Source organism: Dermochelys coriacea, chromosome 1 (genome assembly GCF_009764565.3).
Source record: "Dermochelys coriacea isolate rDerCor1 chromosome 1, rDerCor1.pri.v4, whole genome shotgun sequence".
Classification (NCBI taxonomy): Eukaryota; Metazoa; Chordata; order Testudines; family Dermochelyidae; genus Dermochelys; species Dermochelys coriacea.
In genome coordinates this window covers 96,008,646-96,016,027 of record NC_050068.2, presented here as the reverse complement: position 1 = coordinate 96,016,027, position 7,382 = coordinate 96,008,646, and the positions used below count along the sequence as shown (strand labels likewise).

At 41.5% G+C, this 7,382-nt stretch overlaps 1 long non-coding RNA gene across 1 annotated transcript; it reads right to left on the bottom strand.

Annotated features, from left to right (window-relative positions):
• Positions 1-201: 201 nt before the first annotated feature.
• LOC122457658 lies at positions 202-6,875 on the bottom strand. The gene is made up of 3 exons (XR_006277311.1): positions 6,865-6,875; positions 5,983-5,988; positions 202-427 (listed from the first exon to the last, which is right to left on the bottom strand). It is a non-coding gene; the product is annotated as an uncharacterized LOC122457658 (long non-coding RNA).
• Positions 6,876-7,382: the final 507 nt, after the last annotated feature.

Here is a 7,382-nt window from a genome sequence, read left to right as displayed (position 1 = left end):
TGAACCCCCTCCTAAAAATGAATATTTCCAGGGATTTAAGTTTAAATTTCCTCCGCACTCTGTGTGCTGGATCCCATTGACCGCCCCGGTCAACTGAGCTCCACTGAGCTTGGGCTGCATGTCCTGCTGACTGCCAGCCCCAACTGCCTGGCCCCGCTTTCCCTGGGGCTTGGGCTGCCAGCCCCACGCAGAGTGCTGAGGTTTGGGCAGCCGGCTCCCCCGATCACGGAGGCAGGGCTTGAGCTGCCAGCCCCAACTGCCCTACCCCGCTCTCCCTAGGGCTCAGGCTGTCTGCCCTGCAACCGGGTCCCACCTGCTGCCTCCAATGCCCAGGGTCCTCTGGCCGCCATTAGTGAAATTTTTCTGGTGAACCCCCTGTAACGTTCTGCGAACTCCCAGGGGTTTGTGAACCCCTGTTTGGGAACCACTGTTAAAGACTAACAGATTTATTTGGGCATAAGTTTTCATGGGTAAAAACCCCACTTCTTCAGAACCATGGAGTGAAAATTACAGATATAGACATAAATATACTGGCACATGAAGAGAAGGGAGTTACCTTATTCTTGTCAACGCTGGTTCTCCACTTGTAAGGTAACTCCCTTCTCTTCATGTACCAGTATATCTATGCCTGTATCTGTAATTTTCACTCCATGCTTCTGAAGAAGTGAGTTTTTTACCCACAAAAGCTTATGCCCAGATAAATCTGTTAGTCTTTAAGGTGCCACCAGATTCCTCGTTGGTTTCAGACAAAATACTCTGAGCATGGCCATTCCTACAATATTTCTAACCTTGCCAAAATGAGGGGTTGCTGGATATCTCACAAGAAATCTTATTTCTTATGGAATTCTGAGCCTAATTTTCTGCTGTATTTTCAGCCTCTCATTTCAGGGAAAGGCTGAAGGGTTTATTTTCCAGATGGTAGTAGGTTGTATTTAGGCTGCCAAGTTAGTGTCTGTCCAAACTGCTTAGGTAGCCTAAGGCCCCATTTCGTTGTATATTAAACCATGATAACTGAATCTGTTCTAAATAAAATTTTAAACAGTTTCCCATGGGCCAAATTCACCTTCCCTTAGTGCAGGGAGTGCACATTGTACCTTCCTGTATCAGCAGGGCCTGAGGTGCCCTCTTTAAGAAATTCAACACAGAGAAGAGCAGCCAATGCTTCTGCAGCTGTCCTCTTTTAGAAGTTACATCAAGGGAGGCCGGCTTTAAAATCCACTGATGGTCTCCATGTGAGTCATACATGCAGAAGTTACAATGACAATATACTGAAGTACACAGTCATCCATTCCTTGTAGACACTCACTCCCTGGTTGGCATTGCCCACTTTACAGGCTGTCCTGTCTTCTTATCACCCTTTTTCCCATGGAGGAAAGGCTTTTCACTAACAGGGATGCTCCCACTTGATCATTCTGTCACAACAGCTATAGTACTTCAGCTGGATCAGTACAACAATCACTGCAACTGTTATACCAACAAGTGTAATATGAGCAGGAACTTCAGAAGAGAAAAGCCGGTGGGTTGGGAGGGACAAAGAAAAGAAGGTCTTATGCTCAAAGGACTGGACTGGAACTCAGAAGATCTGGGATCAATCCTTGAGTCTCTGTTAGATGTCCTGTGTCACTTTGGGGAAGATTTTTAAAGGTATTTACATGCCTAACTCCCATTGATTTCAATGGGGGTTATGCATCTAAACAACTAAAAATCTTGTCCTTCATCTCTCTGTGTCTCCTTCCCAATATTCTACTTGTATGGTCTATCTTCCCACCTTCTATCCTTGCATGGTCTATTCTCCCACCTTCAGGCTTTCTTCTTGTCTATTTGGAATGTAAGCTCTTCAGGGCAGAGACTGTCTCTTACTAAGTGTTTGAACAGTGCTGACACAATGGGCTGTTGATGTGGGTTGCTCTAGTTGGTTATATAATACTAGTAATAATAATAATCAGTCACAACAACAACAACTTACTTGACAAAAGATATTCCAGGGGGAAAACAAATATTCTGAAAATAACCTAGTCACACTCTTTATAAAACCTTAAAGCATCACAGATAACAAGCTCTTGACTCCTGTATAGTTCCCAAATACCACACCTTCAACACATTCTAGTAATAATAATAACTATGCTTCATGGTTATGAAAGAAGATGTAACCAGTGGCTCACTCCTCTATATTTAGTACAAATCTTTTAACTACCTATCTTTAATGGCTGAATTGCATCTATGATACAATATAATTAGGCATAAAAATGTTGTTTAATTCTCATATTGCCAGTGGTAAATCCCAAAAAATTTTGCTTGGAAAATGTGATGCTTTGGGAAACTCAATTGGGTATACATATTTGAGTGTATTATAAGCAGGGGCTGCTCTACCAATTTTGCCACCCAAAGCAGTTGCCACAAAATTGCCACCGCCACAATAGTGGTGGAGCTGCTGCCAAAAGCTGCCACGGTGGGTAGAGCAGTGGAGCTGCCACCGAATTGCCACCGTGGGACACAGACTGCCGCCCCATTCTAAATGCCGCCCCAAGCACCTGCTTGGAAAGCTGGTGCCTGGAGCTAGGGATTATAAGCACTTTTTTTCTACAAAGAGGATATCATAATATTAGACAACTTTACAACAAGGCAGAGCTCTACATATTACCCCTAAACCTCTACTTCCAGTTCCAGAATGTCCTAACAAAAATAAATAAATTAGAGTAATGCAAGATAAGTAAGTAACTGGATTAGAAATGTCTTTATTTTGGCTGGGAAAGGTATTTCAGGAAACATTTATACAGAAACCTTTCTGTGATCAGCTCAAAAATGCAAGGAACAGGATGGAAATGGAAAGATTGATTTATTCTTTCTGAAGCAACTTCAAGGCAATCAGGATTCCTTTCCTGACCATATTTAGGAGCAGTAGCTGAACCTGCCAAACAAAAGGAACAATCACAAAGATTCCTAATAAACTTCAATTATTGATCCATCTCATACTAAACCTGATCCAGCCTGAACAGAGTAATTAATGCTAATCCATTTCTTCTGAGACCTTGCACTCACTGAATTATACTTTGGTTATGTCTACTGTTCTCACAGGATTTTCTTTTTTTTGTTGTCAGTTGCTTTGCGAGCCTATCATCTTACTTAAAATTAGGCCACTGACTCTTCCGTGTATCAATATGTACCTTGTTTGTGAATATATACACATGGGTATAACTAAAATATAGATGCAGATATATGTTGTCCCAGTGTCACATGAAAGTTAGGTCTGTAACTACAATTAGTAGCAGTGCTTAAATTTAAGCATGACCTTAAGAGCTTTATTGAATAGGGATGGATTTAAGTATGTGTTTAAGTGTTTTTGTGACTAAAGGCCTTAATATTCCATATATAATAGTTTCATGGACCTATAGATAAAAGTTAAATATGTAACAGATACCTCTCCCATTTCCAGTTAAAAACTTATAAATACATGAAAAAAGAAAAGGAGTACTTGTGGTACCTTAGAGACTAACTAATTTATAAATACATGGTTAGGAATGAGGGTTTCTGCACCAAACAAAAAATCTACATTTCCTGCAGTGTTGCGAATAGTGAGCGAGGCCTTAGTAGGGAAAGGTGCTGCTGTCCATGCTGGCCTCCTTTAAACGTGCATGCTTAAGTGTTTTGTGGAAATGGGGTGTGAATGCTCAGCACTCGCAGGATTAAATTCTAACATGTGAAGTTGGTCAAATAAGGAACAAGGATGAACCTGTTTCAGAGTAGCAGCCGTGTTAGTCTGTATTCGCAAAAAGAAAAGGAGTACTTGTGGCACCTTAGAGACTAACAAATTTATTAGAGCATAAGCTTTCGTGAGCTACATCCGATGAAGTGAGCTGTAGCTCACGAAAGCTTATGCTCTAATAAATTTGTTAGTCTCTAAGGTGCCACAAGTACTCCTTTTCTTTTTAAGGATGAACCTGTATATTTGTAACCAAATCATTCTCACTCAATTTGCTGTTATTCATGGGGTCATGTTCATGGAAACACTTGCAAGTCCCAAGAGTTTCAAAAATCTTTATTATAAGTGTGTTATTTTTTTCTTAGTTATTTGCTAAATGTTTAGATTGTAAACTCTTTAGGGCAGGCACTCTCTTTTAATTACTATTTATATTTATGGTGCCTAGCCTAATGAGGCCGTGTTCCCAATTGGGGCCCCATGGTGTTACTGACAAACAAATAATAAATAATACTTTGCTATTATTTGCTTTTCATTATTCTTCTGATAAGAAATGACAGGAGGTTGAACCTCCAATACTGGCTCTTCCTATGAGATCTGTGTAGATTTTTGGGGAGCCACTGAAGACTTGGGTCATCTGGGCTGAGACCCTGTCTTTATACCCCCATTAGTTCCTTGGCAGCATAGCTGGCTCCCCCAGCTGCTATGGTTCAACTACCCTTGAGGTATGATGGAAATTTACACTGCATAATGGGAACCCCTGCATATTAATGCTGGCTCAGTCAGCATTAGTTGTGCTGGTTTGCCCCATGGGTTTCAAACAGAGCATAGGCTGGATTATGGCTAACTCCCAGCAGGCCGCAACTGCTCCTCCCTGTGGGGCATCCACAGCAGGAAGGGGTAGCATGCTGTGGAGCAGGCAATCCCAACTTTGACACCCAGCAGCTGGGATCTGCAGTTTCTCGCTGCAGTCTAATTGCATAAGTGGAAGGGAGCACAGGGCTCTATACAAACAGGACTCACTCCACAGAGGTGTTGCCACCTCTGGGGTAGAAATGGGCAGCTGTTCAAAAGCTCACAACATATTAATCTCCTCTACATGGAGATCTCTGTAATGAGTGGCAAAGGGCCAGAATTCACAGTGGTCATATTTTTGCCATGAAGTTCTACAATTGAAAATGATGTATGTTTTGGGTTGGTTTGTAACTTCACAATGTGCTGCGAGTAAAGATCGGTGCATAGCTGCATCATCCCAGGAGCAGAGAACAAATTGTGGCTCAGAGAGTGATCATTCCTCCCCTGCTCTGGATGGGGCAGGGCAGTAAATTACTTCTTCTCTTTTCATGCACCAGTTTACTCTTCCCTATGCACCTAGCCATGTGGTGGGTGCATAGAGGGTGGAGTCACAGCTCCTTCCACTCTCCCATACCTCTCTGCCCCCGTGGTCATTGCATGCAAAGGAGAGCATTGGGTATGCACCTCCTTTCACTGGAGAAACAGCCCTTACTCACTGAAAGGGGAACAAGGGGCAATGACAGTTTCTCTTCTTAATTAAAAGCACTCCTTTTAAAAGAGCAGAAGGTTCAGTTTTAGTAACTGCCATAATAATCTCTACACTTCAATATGAAGTGCTAAGAGGTGGTAAAAATTTATGACACTCATTCAGACTCAGTAAAATATTAGTTAAAAATGCATGACACAGCATGTCATTTTGTGGCAGGATGCACGTAATACCATTCAGAGCTTTTGGGGAAAAAAAAACCCCACCACACTTTTTGAGCCAATATTCCATGCCAATTCAAGCTAATTATCTGGCACTCTTTTTTTTTTTTTTTTTCGAGTGGGTGGGAGGTGTGTGAAACCTTTTCATGCTGCTCCTGAACTGGTGAACATGCTAAGTTTCATGCTATCTGAATTTCTCCTAAGGGTGTGGTAAACATTAAATGTTTGGAAACCGAATATCAGGCCCAATGAATTCTCACATTTGTCACACAAAGGATATCTCAGGTAATCACCTCAAGACAATCTTCTCAAACCTCATTTGTTGCCAAAGCTAACATAAATGTTCACAATAATAACAAGCAATTAACGCTTCTACCAGGTTGCTCTTTGTATCCATAGATCTTTCAGCACTTTCCAAAAGCGAGAAAGGGTTACAATCTTGCAGTTTACAAATGGGGAAACTAGGGCACATAAAGTCAAACCTAAAAATTTCAAACATGGGTTCTTAAAGTTAGGTACCCAAATGTTTATTCAGGCCCCCAATTATCAGACATGCCGAGTACCTGCAGCTTCCATTGGCTTCTGCCAGTGATTGTGGGTTATGAGTAATTCTGAAAACCAGGATACTTTTATTCTGGTGCTTAAGTATAGATTTAGATGACTAATTTAGGCAGCAACTCTTATAAATATTACCCTAAGTGACTTGCCCAAGGTTGCACTGCAAATCTGTGGCATAGCTAAGAAGATAGCCCAAGGATTCTGACTCAGAGCCAGGAAATAAATATGGAGAGAGTGTATTAAAGATTTTTTTAAATGACAGCACCTTTGCTGGAGCAATTTTAAATGCAAGGCCTGCCTGGCTTCTCCCCTAATCAATACCTCTTTCTCAGGTAAAGCAACAAAAGCAGTTCAACAGAGAGCAGCTATGGGGGGTTTGCAAACATATTTCCCCCACAGAATGCCCCTATGAATAATGGGGTGAGCAGGCAGCTCTGGACCCGTCTCTCTACAATAGTGGTGGTAATAATACTTGAAACATTTTGTCTCCAAAGCACTTTACAAATATTAACTAATTCAGCAGAAAATTAGGAAGCTATACATGGCCCACACTACCAGGATCCCATTGCCTCTGTCAGCTTTCCTTTCACTGCTGACTCTTGAATGAGCAATGAAGTACTACTGCCTCATATGCACTCATACAAACTTATAAAGAACATCAGTCAAGATAAATTATGCTAACATGTATTAGCAAAGAAGAATGTAATCTTTTCAACCAGGCATTTATAGCTTTGGCAAGGAAAGATGTGGTCTTGTGGCTAAGCACTGAGCTGGAACTCAGGAGATCTCTGTTTAAATCTTTGGCTCTACCTGTGTGACTTTTGGCAAGTCAATTTATCTCACTGTGCCTCAACCTATCAAACTAGATGGATCCCAACCTATCAAACTAGCCTAATCATCTTCCTTTCTCACATCACTTATTGTTCAGATACCACAACAGCGTTGGACATGGCATAAGAATCTGAATAGAATTTGTGTCTCACCTATGATGGGGGAGGGGGAGTTACAAAGGGCAGGTAGGGTTTTGACTTTCAGTGAAAGATTTTTAGATACACTGTTAAAAATCTCCCACTTAGATTGTAAATTCCTTGGGGCAGGATATGCGTTTGTACAGAATTTAGCACAGTAGAGACCTATATGTGCTACTGTATGTGACTGAAAGAAAAGGAGTACTTGTGGCACCTTAGAGACTAACAAATTTATTAGAGCATAGAGCATCGGATGCATCCGATGAAGTGAGCTGTAGCTCACGAAAGCTTATGCTCTAATAATTTTGTTAGTCTCTAAGGTGCCACAAGTACTCCTTTTCTTTCAGTCACATACAGACTAACATGGCTGCTACTATGAAACCTGTATGTGACTGAGGAACTCTTGGGTGCCAATGGCATGCATAGGGTTTTACCTG